At 55.8% G+C, this 13,681-nt stretch overlaps 1 long non-coding RNA gene across 1 annotated transcript; it reads right to left on the bottom strand.

The window, feature by feature from the left end:
• Positions 1–4,132: 4,132 nt before the first annotated feature.
• LOC135289456 (uncharacterized) lies at positions 4,133–5,211 on the bottom strand. The gene is made up of 4 exons (XR_010352206.1): positions 5,150–5,211; positions 4,877–4,948; positions 4,691–4,789; positions 4,133–4,246 (listed from the first exon to the last, which is right to left on the bottom strand). It is a non-coding gene; the product is annotated as an uncharacterized LOC135289456 (long non-coding RNA).
• Between the last annotated feature and the right edge of the window lie 8,470 nt (positions 5,212–13,681).

Genomic DNA, 13,681 nt, shown 5'->3' with positions numbered 1-13,681 from the left:
TTTTGGAGAATGAAAGAAATTTCTAAATATTGGGAGGGCCCAACAGAAACTAATCGTACATTTCGGGAGACCCCTAAACACCTGTTTTGGATCTATGCTACTACAGCATCCACTAAATTGCCAAGAGACTGATCTGGCAGTTGCATCATTAGGATTATAAAACAAGCTTTCTTTATATTACCCAAAGAATCTGGATCAAGTTGAACAGTTCCTATATACAGCGATTTAAGAAAAACCAAATGGAAGAAGCAATATATAGTAAACAAAATTATGAAGCTACAAGCAGTATTAGAGATAATATCTAATCAGACCGCATTAGCTCTTAATCATATTAATGACCAACTCACCTAAACCAAAACAGTAATTTATCAAATCAAATTAGTTGTAGCAGTCGTTTGAAGCATCTTAAACGAAATAAGAAAACTAGCATATGTAAGAAATCAAGAAAGGACTCCTGCACTGGATTCCACTTGTGGGATAACCCATGGACTTTCAAAAGAGGTTGGAAAACTAAAGCCTTCTTCACAGTGTGTACACATGTTAGTTTGCTCTTCTTATTTCCCTGCTTATTTAAAATAGTGACATCTGCCGTACAGAATAACCTACGGATCTCTAAAGAAATTAACCTGAAAAAAACCAAAAAAAGGAATGAAATTGAGTAACTATGATCACCAAAGTGCTCAGGAATTTTATAATCAATATAAAAATTATAAGAAATTCTATGCTAATGAGCCAAAAATTGCAAGTTGATGCAAGCTTAAGCTTCAGCCTGATCAAAGAAAAAAAGGGGGGACTGTTATGTGTAAAAAAGTTGTCCTTTTTTTTTAAGGCTGCAAAGTTAAACAGGTAGGGCCAGTTGTTGTGAGTTGAAGTTTTGACTGTTTCTTGTTGGTAGCTTCACATTGCAATCACCTCTTGTTAATAGTTTTTCTTCAATTACCAGTTAATGGTTAGAAATCAAGCGCAATTGTCCCCCTGCTGATTCACCTGAGCCTGCAGGTAGCAGGGTGGGGGGGATGACACCAGAGCTAGTATGCAGATGAGAATGCATTTCACCAAATTTTGCAATTTTCCAGGAAAAAAACCCTAAAAACAATGAGCCAACATGGAACTAAGAAACCTAAGTAATGTCCAAAGGTGAGGAACTTAATCCAGTACCTGCTAAGATCCTTTTTACTCCTCACCCTAACCTGAAAGGATGTCAGCTAGGAAGAGGACCTGGAATGTTAGACCAAAAAAGTGGAATTCCCACTACTCCCTCGAGGACGGAAGCCCCAGCTCTGCCTGCATACCAGCGGGCACAGCTGCATCATCCTCCTCCTCCGTGCCACTCCTGGGAGCAGTGGGGTGCGGGTGACCTGTCGTTTCTCCCCAACGTGAGCTGAATTTTTTTAATAAAGGCATTAAAAAGGAGAAAGATCTCCTGCCCTATTTATTACGCTGGTATTGTCCTTCATAGCAAGAAGCTTCAGAAATTTGCATTTTCCTATGCCCTTTGTACCATGGCAGAGGTTTCTTAAGTAGAAGGTTAAAATTCAACACATAATTCTACAATTTAAAATTTAAATGCTTAGTCCATATTGCTAACTTAATTGAACCCCCCAAAACCTCCATTTCAACAGCAGCCCCTGCCTGGCTTCTGCCTGCCCACACCGTGGGCATCCACGGCTCCTCCTGGGCATGGAGCTCAGTCAGTGCTGGTGCTGGGTGGGCTTTGCTGCTGCTGTCACCTGGACACTGGGGTGACCGCTTGTCCTGGGTTGCAGTGTAAAGATGTATTCTAATGCCATCCTGAAGAGCTGCTGAAACCAGGAGGGGCATGGTTTCTTCCTTATCTCCTGTTAATGGGCCCATCAATGTCTTGCCACATGACTCAGAGATAACTCCCTCCCAGAGCCATTTCTGTTTCATGGCTAATCAAGGACCCACAGCATGAGGCAGAATGATATCAGCCCACTGTGAGATGCTCTGCCCATGGGGGAGGAGCTAAGCATCCCCAGCTGGATATAATCTGGGTTTTGGGACACAACAAGCAGTCTCTCCACTGGATTCCCAGAGGAACTGCCGCCCTTACCCACTGCTGTTCCAGAGGATGAGAGCTACCAGATTGTTTTGACAGGATCACCACTTCCACAAGTCCATTTCATCTGGACTGCTACCACCACCCTAACTAGCAGGGTGTCAGGCTGTATTCTGACCCTGTCAGTGGTTTTTCTTTTGTATTATTGCATGTATTTTAGTTTTTTTTCCCGTTTCCTAATAAATTGTATTTCTGACTTGGAGCCTCTCACTGGTTTTGCTTTCAAACTAGGACACAAATCCATCTCTTTATTTCAACACAGGAATGGGCCATTGCCTACCCTGCAAGCGGGAGTTGGAGGGGGGGGGAGGGTGGGGTGGGGTGGGGTGGGTTGGGGTGGGGTGGGGTGGGGTGGGGTGTCACCTTCAGTATTGCCTAGAGGGCAAGGCCAGGGGGCTCAGGGGCAGGGGAAGGGATGTGTTGGTCTGAGGAGGTGCTGGAAGGTGCTGGGCTGGTCCTGGGGTCCCTAGCGGAACTCGGGTTGGCTGGGATGGGACAGACGGAGATAAAAAAAGGAATGAAGGCAGCTTGGGGAGGCCAATGGGGAGAGCAGGTGGCAGTGGGATCTACGGGGCAATAAGAGGCTTCCTTGTCGACGGTTGTTCTGGGGTCCTCTTCACAGAACACTTGAGAGGGCTGTCCAGGCCGTTACTGCTGCTGGAGAAGCTGCTCACGCTGTCGGTGTGAGGTGCAGCCACTGTCTTCCAACTCCTGTCCCAAGGCGCTCCTGTGCAGAGAGGAGGTGGCTGAGGCCCCAGCTGCCAGTGGCACACAGGGACCCTCGTGCACAGCAGGGCCCAGAGCTGGCAAGGCTCCCCAGCACGGCTGGAGCTGCTGGCACAGCTGGGCCCCACTGGACAGCTGCCCCTCAAGGCCCCGGCCAGCAGGGCACGGCTCTGGGCAGGGTCCCTGGCCAGGAGCGGGCCCCAGAGCGCCTCTGCCTTTTAAGGGCAACCTCGGCCCTGCTCTTTCTCCTCCCCACCTCCCTCTGCCTCTGCCCCGTGCCCCTGGGGCTGCTCTTGGCCAGGCAGCCTCAGTGGGAGCCAGCTCTGGCTGCAGCCCCAGCGGGCCCCCCAGGACAAGGCCCAGCAATTGAGAGGCCAATGGAAGCACTGGGCAGCAGCAGAACCCTCAGCAGAGTTATTTGGACAATCATGGACTGGCCACAACCCCACTGCAGTCTCAATGGGAATGTTCCCTGACCACGTTAGACTTTCAAAAGAAGCTGTTTGAGGGGGAGAGCAACAAAACACTCACTGTTTTCTCTTCCAGGAATACCCGATTCCAAAGCAGCCCAACATGAAGACAAGCTCCAAAGAAAGCACGCCTCCCAGTAACCCTAGCCAGCAGACTGTTCCCTGACAGAAACCCCTTCCGAGGCCATCCTGGGCATCGGTAACAGGTCTTGTGGTGCCGGCTGCATCTGTGGGGAGCGATGGGGAGCGTGAGCCCGTGCTGTGCTGCACTGCTGAGCTGGCAGCACGGTGGATACGGGCAGGACGTTCTCTGTTTCCCTCAGAGCTGGGGCCTGCAGGCACCTTGCCGGTCCTTGGCACAGGCTGTGCCAGCCAACAAAGCCCAGCAGGCCGGGAGGAGAGCCCGGGGGCAGCGCAGCTGCTTGGGCAGTGGCTGCTGTTAGGGACACGGGCCAAAGCCATCCCTGAGCAGCCACTGCCAGCCCTGGCCCTCCCTGCCCCGTGACAGCACCCCCAGCCCCAGGGGACAGGCTCAGGCCCTGTCAGGACCCAGCGCAGCCCCTGCCCAGTCGGGAGCCAGGGCTGGCTCTGGCCCTGGGCTGGCGGCAGGGCTCTCGCTCGGGGCTGCTCCTGTGCCTTGGGCCTCTGGGCACTCAGGGCCAGCTCCGCAGCAGCTGCAGCGCCAGGGACCTTGCTGCACCAGTCCCGTTTCCCCGGGGCTCTGAACCAGCTCCAGAGGCCTGGAAGCCCAGGCGCCTCCAGCTTTGGCTGCTGCTGGGCCGGGCAAGGGCAGGCCCTGGGGGAAGAGCTGCTGCCACACAGCCCCGGCCAGGGCTGAGCCTGGCACAGCAATTACCTGCTGTGCCTGTGCCCGTGTCTGGCATCGCCTTCCTTCCTGCAGCTGGGGCTGGCACTGAGCCACTGCTTCTCCCTGAGTGTTCCTCCTCCTGAACAGCCTTTTGGTCCATCACTTGAAAAAGGAAAAAAGGGACAACTGGATCAAATGGAAATATTGCCTACTGGGGAGGTGGCACCTTCAGGAGGCAATGCTTGTGTAAGTCACAGATAAAGATCAGGAAAAAGCCCAGGTAATTGGGGCTGGGCCAGTGCACTCCCTTGTGCAAACAGCTGCACCGCCTGATCTTCTCAGAGACTGGGAAATGGCAGGGGATCTCAGGCCCACAGTACAGTTGGGGCACCCAGTCAGCTAATGCCAAATTCCATCCTGCAGTGGCTGGGGAGGAATTGCTGCCAGGCCAGGCTGGGAAACAGCTCTGCAGGGCATCATAGCAGCAGCAGGGCAGCGAGGCTGCCATGGATCCCTTCACGCTGTGCCGGGCACGGCGTGTCCAGATGTGCAGCCAAAGTCCCCGGCTGCTGAGTCCCAGGGGAAGCATGAGGGAAAGGCACCCACCTTGTCCTCCGGGTGCTTCCTTCTGTGTTTGTCTCCGGAATTCATCTGAGTCATGAGACTTTTTGGCTGCAGTATCTTGGGTCTTTCCTGTCGGAGGACCTTAAGAGAAAGTAGTTCCATTTCCCAGGAATGCATCCCACAAAAGCGGGGCTCAGCCTGTGGGGTCAGCAGGGACACACTCCTCACCCCTGCCATGGGAGCTGGGCTGGGGCCAAGCATCCAGCCCTGGAGCTGGAGAAGTCCTCCCTGCAGACACACCTGTAACTCAACAGCCACAGAAGCTTCTGCCATCTCTGCTGATCTGCACGGGCACCACTGAGCCGCAGCAGCCGTGAGGGGATCGTGCAGGGCGCGGGCACACACGTGCATGGTTCTGTGCTGGCACCTGCAGCGCTGCCTCCCTGGCCCAGCTTTGGGCTCTGAGCTGGCAGCTCTCCCAGGGGAAAGGCCTTGACCTACCCTCAGCATCTCCCAGAGCCTCAGTCCTGGATGTGGGACCTTCACCGGCAGGTTCAGCTGCAAAGAAAGGCAGGACAGAAGAGCTCCTGTGGCACTGCAGGAGATCCTCAGGCTGCCCACAAGGCTCAGCCCCGGGGCACAGCCCTGGGCCCGGCCCCTTCCCTCTCTGCTCTTCTCTGTGACTGCACAGAGCACACGGAAGGACACACTGGCACAGCACACGGGAGGAGGACTGAAAGATCAATGCTCCTTCCTCCCACTGACAGCGATCCAGTGGGATCCCTCAGGGATCCAGAAGGGAGCAGGGAAAGATTCTCAGAATCCTTCAGCCCTTACATAATGTTAAGGGAAATGCTTTATAAATGAGCTTTTGTTGCATTGATCCTGATTATTCACTCAGGAAAGGCAGAATGAAAACTTGCGTCCAGCATCCTCCAGAAACTTCAAACCATCCTTCATCAGGACTTCCTGAAAACCCATGTCACGATTCCAGTCTAAAAGGGAGCAGAGATCAGAACCATTTCCATGGTGTCCTGGGATCCCCTAATGCTACAGGGAAAAGGGCATTGCAAGGGGGTCGGGTAAGGCTATGGGACCCAGATGGGAATGGACATGGCCAAAGGTGCACAGGGGCCTGGGGAGCTCTGGGCTGGCTCCTGATCACTCTCCACACCCTTTCCCTGCCCTCAGCAACATCCCTGGGAGGGGTGGCTGGAGTAGTCCAGGGCCCTGGGGCTCTCTCCCTCAAACTCACAGAAAATCCTCCCTAAAGCCCTGGGGAAAACTGCAGCAGGCAGTGCCACAGCTATCCCTCCCTCCTACACTCCCTCCTGCCCTCCTTCTGCTGGGACAGCTCCCAGATCCCAAGGGCAAACAGCCAGGCTCTCTCAGGACACACTGGAGCCTTGCTCTCCCCCTCTGTCCTTTCCCCACCATGGGCACCCCGTGCAGTCACTGCCAGGTTTCAGGACATGCCTCCCAAGGAGGGACCCCAGCAGGACTGCTCAGGACCCGAGTGCCCTGAGCCTGCTCGGGATAATTCCCCTGGGCTGTGCCGCTCTAGTCCAGGCTGTGCCCGCACTGCCAAGCAGCAGAGAGGGCAGCTCAAGCCTCAGCAGGGCTCAGGCCCAGAGGCACAGCAATTACCTCCTGTGTCTGTGCCTGGCATGGCCTCCCTTCCTGCAGCAGAGGCTGGCACGGAACCACTGCTTCCTCCGGGAAATGCTTCCTTCTGCACAGGCTCTCCTTTCATTTCTGAAAAATGGAAAAGAGACAGCTGGATCAGATGGAAACATTCCTGACTGGGAATGGGGAAGGTGAGGCATCACATGTGAAAGCAATGGATAAGGATCAGAAAACACCCAGGATTTTGGGACAACCGAAGGCTGCTTCCTTCCCCAAACAGCCCCAGCTTCTGATCTGCCTGGACATCAGGAAATTGCAGGGGATCTGAGGGTGGGCATGGACTGTGGCGCAATTGGGGCTGCCTGTCAGCTGATGCCAAATGCCTTCCGGCAGAGGCTGGGCAGAAGCTGCAGCCAGGCCAGGCTGGGAAACAGCCCTGCAGGGCGTGAAAGCAGCAGCGGGGCAGCGAGTCTGCCATGGATCACTTCCCGCTGTGCCGGGCACGGCGTGTCCAGATGTGCAGCCAAAGCCCCCAGCTGCTGAGTCCCAGGGGCAGCATGAGGGAAATGCACCCACCTTGTCTTCTCTGCAGACATTCCTTCAGCATTTGCCACATGATTTCTAATGGGTCCTGGAATTTCGTGCCTGCCATGTCTTTGGTCTCTCCTGTCGTAGGACCTTAAGAGAAAGTAGTTCCATTTCCCAGGAATGGACCCCACAAAAGCAGGGCTCAGCCTGAGGGGTCAGCAGGGACACACTACTCACCCCTGCCATAGGAGCTGGGCTTTTGTGCAGCATCCAAGGTAGGAGTTGGTGAAGTCGTCCCTGCAGACACATCTGTAACACAACAGCCACAGAAGCTTCTGTCACCTGGTCCTGACCAGACAGTCAAACATTATGCCTTGTTGGGATAGTGAGAACATACCTGCAGAATGCTCGGAGGGCTTCACAACTTCAGAGCGCCAGGCTAATGGGGAATCCTTCCCAGCCTCCCAGTCTGGAAGCAAACCAAGATGAGAACTGTTTCCATTGTGTGCCAGGGCTGGCTCTGGCCCTGGGCTGGCGGCAGGGCTCCCGCTCGGGGCTGCTCCTGTGCCTTGGGCCTCTGGGCACTCAGGGCCAGCTCCGCAGCAGCTGCAGCGCCAGGGACGTTGCTGCACCGTCCTGTTTCCCCGGGGCTCTGAACCAGCTCCAGAGGCCTGGAAGCCGAGGCGCCTCCAGCTTTGGCTGCTGCCGGGCCGGGCAAGGGCAGGCCCTGGGGGAAGAGCTGCTGCCACACAGCCCCGGCCAGGGCTGAGCCCGGCACAGCAATTACCTGCTGTGCCTGTGCCCGTGTCTGGCATTGCCTTCCTTCCTGCAGCTGGGGCTCGCACCGAAGATGGAGTGCTTCCTTCAAGAAATGCCAACTTCCACTGAAGCATTATGTCCATCTCTTGACAAAGGAAGGGAGACAGCTGCATCAGATGGAGCTGTTCCCCACTTGGGCGGTGGCATCAGAGGTAATATTTGTGAAATTTATGGAGCAGGAAAATGGCCAGATTACAGTGGCATGATGTGAGCACTTCCACCTCCAAACAGACACCCTTTTCCTAATCTGCAGGGCTGGATATAGTGGGGGATCTCAGGGTGTGTTACAGTTTGGGCTGCCTGTCAGCTGATGCCAAATGCCTTCCTGCAGAGGCTGGGCAGAAGCTGCAGCCAGGCCAGGCTGGGAAACAGCCCTGCAGGATGTGAAAGCAGCTGCGGGGCAGCGAGGCTGCCATGGATCCCTTCCCGCTGTGCCGGGCACGGCGTGTCCAGATGTGCAGCCAAAGCCCCCGGCTGCTGAGTCCCAGGGGAAGCATGAGTGAAATGCACGCACCTTCTCTTGTCTGCAGGGGTTCCTTCAGCTCTTGCCTCATCTGTTTGGAAGGTTGCAGGGACATCTTATCTGTTGTATCTTGGACTTTCTCTGTTGGAGTACCTTAGAGAAAAATATTTCCAATTCCCAGGAATGGATCCTACAAAAGCAAGGCTCAGCCTCTGAGGTCAGCAGGGACACACTACTCACCACTGTGATGGGAGCTGGGCTTGCGTATAGCATCCAAGGTAGGAGCTGGAGAAGCTGGAAAAGTCCTCCCTGTAGATACATCTGTAACACAACAGCCACAGAAGCTTCTGTCACCTGGTTCCTGCCCGCTTGTCTACAATTCTTCCTTGGTGGCACACTGAGAACATACCTGCAGGAGGCTCCAAGGGCTTCAAAACTTTATTCATCCAAGCTGATGGAGAAGCCTTCCCAGACACCTCATCTAGAACGGAGCACAGATGAGAACACTTTCCAGGCTGTGCTGGGATCCCCTTCTGCCACAGGGAACTGGGCACTGCCAGGGGGTCGGGTAAGACCGTGGGAGCCAGATGTGAATAGACATGGCCAAAGGTGCACAGGGGCCTGGGGAGCTCTGGGCTGGCTCCTGGTCACTCTCCACACTCTTTCCCTGCCCTCAGCAACATCTCAGGGAGGGGTGGCTGGAGCAGCACAGGGCCCTGGGGCTCTCTCCCTCAGACACAGAGGAAATCCTCCCTAAAGCCCTGGGGCAAACTGCAGCAGGCAGTGCCACAGCTATGCCTCCCTACCTCCCTCTGTCCCTCCTGCCCTCCTTCTGTGGGGACACCCCCCAGATCCCAAGGGCAACAAGCCAGGCCCTCTCAGGACACACTGGAGCCTTGCTCTCCCCCTCTGTCCTTTCCCCACCGTGGGCACCCCGTGCAGTCGCTGCCAGGTTTCAGGACATGTCTCCCATGGAGGGACCCCAGCAGGACTGCTCAGGACCCGAGTGCCCTGAGCCTGCTCGGGATAATTCCCCTGGGCTGTGCCGCTCTAGTCCAGGCTGTGCCCGCACTGCCAAGCAGCAGAGAGGGCAGCTCAAGCCTCAGCAGGGCTCAGGCCCAGAGGCACAGCAATTACCTCCTGTGTCTGTGCCTGGCATGGCCTCCCTTCCTGCAGCAGAGGCTGGCACGGAACCACTGCTTCCTCCGGGAAATGCTTCCTTCTGCACAGGCTCTCCTTTCATTTCTGAAAAATGGAAAAGAGACAGCTGGATCAGATGGAAACATTCCTGACTGGGAATTGTGTAGGGGACAATTTCAGGAGGCATCACTTGTGAAAGGAATGGATAAGGATCAGAAAACACCCAGGATTTTGGGACAACCCATGGCTGCTTCTTTCCCCAAAGAGCCCCAACATCTGATCTGCCTGGACACCAGGAAATTGCAGGGGATCTGAGGGTGGGCATGTCCGGTGGTCCAGTTTGGGCTGTCTGTCAGCTGATGCCAAATGCCCTCCTGCAGAGGCTGGGCAGAAGCTGCAGCCAGGCCAGGCTGGGAAACAGCCCTGCAGGGCATGAAAGCAGCAGCGGGGCAGCGAGGCTGCCATGGATCCCTTCCTGCTGTGCCGGGCACGGCGTGTCCAGATGTGCAGCCAAAGCCCCCGGCTGCTGAGACCCAGGGGAAGAATGAGGGAAATGCACCCACCTTGCCTTCTCTGCAGACGTTCCTTCAGCATTTGCCACATGATTTCTAATGGGTCCTGGAATTTCTTGCCTGCCATGTCTTTGGTCTCTCCTGTCGTAGGACCTTAAGAGAAAGTAGTTCCATTTCCCAGGAATGGACCCCACAAAAGCAGGGCTCAGCCTGAGGGGTCAGCAGGGACACACTACTCACCCCTGTGATGGGAGCTGGGCTTTTGTGCAGCATCCAAGGTAGGAGTTGGTGGAGTTGTCCCTTCAGACACATCTGTAAAACAACAGCCACAGAAGCTTCTGTCACCTGGTCCTGACCAGTCAGTCAAACATTACGCCTTGGTGGGACAGTGAGAACATACCTGCAGAATGCCCAGAGGGCTTCACAACTTCAGAGCGCCAGGCTAATGGAGGAACTGTCCCAGCATCCCAGTCTGGAAGCAAACCAAGATGAGAACTGTTTCCATTGTGTGCTAGGGCTGGCTCTGGCCCTGGGCTGGCGGCAGGGCTCCCGCTCGGGGCTGCTCCTGTGCCTTGGGCATCTGGGCACTCAGGGCCAGCTCCGCAGCAGCTGCAGCGCCAGGGACGTTGCTGCACCAGTCCCATTTCCCCGGGGCTCTGAACAAGCTCCAGAGGCCTGGAAGCCGAGGCGCCTCCAGCTTTGGCTGCTGCTGGGCCGGGCAAGGGCAGGCCCTGGGGGAAGAGCTGCTGCCACACAGCCCCGGCCAGGCCTGAGCCCGGCACAGCAATTACCTGCTGTGCCTGTGCCCGTGTCTGGCATTGCCTTCCTTCCTGCAGCTGGGGCTGGCACCGAAGATGGAGTGCTTCCTTCAGGAAATGCCACCTTCCACTGAAGCTCTATGTCAATCTCTTGACAAAGGAAGGGAGACAGCTGCATCAGATGGAGCTGTTCCCCACTTGGGCGGTGGCATCAGAGGTAATATTTGTGAAATTTATGGAGCAGGAAAATGGCCAGGTTACAGTGGCATGATGAGAGCACTTCCACCTCCAAACAGCCACCCTTTTCCTAATCTGCAGGGCTGGATATAGTGGGGGATCTCAGGGTGTGTTACAGTTTGGGCTGCCTGTCAGCTGATGCCAAATGCCTTCTGGCAGAGGCTGGGCAGAAGCTGCAGCCAGGCCAGGCTGGGAAACACCCATGCAGGGCGTGAAAGCAGCAGCGGGGCAGTGAGGCTGCCATGGATCCCTTCCCGCTGTGCCGGGCACGGCGTGTCCAGATGGGCAGCCAAAGCCCCCGGCTGCTGTGTTCCTCGGGAAGCACAAGGGAAATGCGCCCACCTTGTCCTCCCTGCCGCATTTCCTTCAGCTCTTGCTTCGTCTGTTTGGGTGGTTCCAGGGATATCTTGTCTCTTGTGTCTTGGATCTTCCCTGTCAGAGGAACTTAGAGAAAAATACTTCCATTTCCCAGGAATGGATCCCACAAAAGCGGGGCTCAGCCTGTGGGGTCAGCAGGGACACACTACTCACCCCTGCCATGGGAGCTGGGTTGGGGCCAAGCATTCACCCCTGGAGCTGGAGAAGTCCTCCCTGCAGACACACCTGTAACTCAACAGCCACAGAAGCTTCTGCCATCTCTGCTGATCTGCACGGGCACCACTGAGCCGCAGCAGCAGTGAGGGGATCGTGCAGGGCGCGGGCACACACGTGCATGGTTCTGTGCTGGCACCTGCAGCGCTGCCTCCCTGGCCCAGCTTTGGGCTCTGAGCTGGCAGCTCTCCCAGGGGAAAGGCCTTGACCTACCCTCAGCATCTCCCAGAGCCTCTGTCCTGGATGTGGGCCCTTCACCGGCAGGTTCAGCTGCAAAGAAAGGCAGGACAGAAGAGCTCCTGTGGCACTGCAGGAGATCCTCAGGCTGCCCACAAGGCTCAGCCCCGGGGCACAGCCCTAGGCCCGGCCCCTTCCCTCTCTGCTCTTCTCTGTGACTGCACAGAGCACACGGAAGCACACACTGGCACAGCACACGGGAGGAAGATTGAAAGCTAAATGCTCCTTCCTCCCACTGACAGTGATCCTGTGGGATCCCTCAGGGCTCCAGAAGGGAGCAGGACAAGGTTTCCAGATTCTTTCAACCTTAAGATTATATTAAGAGAAATGGTTTATAAGTGAGCTTCTGTTGCACTGACCCTGATTATTCACTAAGGAAAGGCAGAATGAAAACTTGCCTCCAGCATCCTCCAGGAACTTCAAACCATCATTCATCAGGATTTCCTGAGAACCCATGTCACGATTCCAGTCTAAAAGGGAGCAGAGATCAGAACCATTTCCATGGTGTGCTGGGATCCCCTTCTGCCACAGGGAACTGGGCAATGCAGGGGTGTTGGGTAAGGCTGTGGGAGCCAGATGTGAATGGACATGGCCAAAGGTGCACAGGGGCCTGGGGATCTCTGGGCTGGCTCCTGGTCACTCTCCAACCTCTTTGCAGGCCCTTTACAACATCTCTGGAGGGGTGGCTGGAGTAGCCCAGGGCCCGTGGGGTCTCTCTCCCTCCCACAGAGGAAACCCTCCCAAAAGCCCTGGGCAAAACCATCCCCAGCGCTTCCCAGGGAGCAGGGAGCGCTGTCCCGGGAAAGGGCAGCCAGGCTGCCGGCTCACCTGCTCGCCACGCTTGCAGCGGAGCAGCCTGGGCAGCCCTGGCAGGCAGGGCCACGGCCAGGAGCAGCAGGAGTAGGAGGCGCAGAGCAAGGGCCATGGTGCCTTGTCCTCCGCCAGTCCCGCAGCTCTTGCTGCCACCGCTGTCCCGACACCGCTGTCCCAACGTCAGCACCGCTGCTGCCACCGCTGCTGCTGCCGCAACAGTTGTGCTCAGGGACTGAGTGCTGGCTCCTTGTGCTGCTCTGCAACCACGGGGCTCTGGCACCTCTGGCACCTCTGTGACCTCAGGGCCTGCTGAGAGCTCAGCCTGCTGTGACCCCAGAGCCCTGCTGTGACCTCATGGCCTCAGCTCTACCCCCAGAGTGTGCGCCCGTCCGCATGAATGGACTGCCCTGATTGTAAATGTTTTGCTTCATCAAAGGGCCATTGCTTAGCAAAACCTTTCTTTTGCCTGCTGACATTGCTGGTCAGGCTGCGTCCCTCAAGATGCTCTTATTGTTGCAGTTCAAATTTATTTTATTGATTTCATTTTAAGTGTTGTTTAAGGGCTCTGTTATCCCCCATTTTTTTTCCTGACTTGGTTCACCTGTGGGTTTTACCCTCCCTCCAAACTGTCCCTCGTGCCCTTCCCCACCCCTTGTTCCAGCTCTTTCCCTGCCTGTCAAGGCAACCCAGCCCCTTGGTTCCCAAACCTTTGGGCCAATCCCTGACTGCAACTCCCCTTTGGAATTCCCCTACTCCTGGGAGCCCCATTGGCCCTTGTGACCCATCCTCTCCACCCTCCTACCCCAACTGGCCCCAGACACTTGATGTAATCCCCTCACTCCTCTCCTGAGCATTCCCTATTGGTTCATTGTTTGCATCCACCCCATGACTTGTATGTGTACAAAACCCCTTGGGCAGTACAGCTAGGGGCTTTTCATCCTGTTCTCTTCGCCTGGACTAAGGTGTTCCTTGTGGAACCTGAAGACGGGACGCCTCCTCCTTTCTCCTGTGCCTCGTCCCTGTCGTGGCTTGTGTCTGGCACTGGAGAGCAAGTGGCACTACAGGTTCTGCCTCTGGTAAATCCCCATAGCGAGGCAGTTCCCGACTCCTGCCGTAGTGCCGGAGTTCTAAGAGCTAGCCCAGGTTCCAGCACTCACTTCACTAATGTACCGAATGCCCCTTCTTCAGTGCCTGCTCTGGTGCTCTGCCATCTCACACAGCCGAGTGTGATTCACATACTGCAGCCCAGAGTTAGGTTGTTGCAACATTGAAATGGGTGTGGTTGGCAGGATGGCTGGGCATAAATCAC

Source organism: Passer domesticus, chromosome Z (genome assembly GCF_036417665.1).
Source record: "Passer domesticus isolate bPasDom1 chromosome Z, bPasDom1.hap1, whole genome shotgun sequence".
In the NCBI taxonomy this organism is placed as follows: Eukaryota; Metazoa; Chordata; class Aves; order Passeriformes; family Passeridae; genus Passer; species Passer domesticus.
The sequence above is the reverse complement of the archived record's forward strand: the minus strand, read 5'-3'. Positions and strand labels throughout refer to the sequence as shown.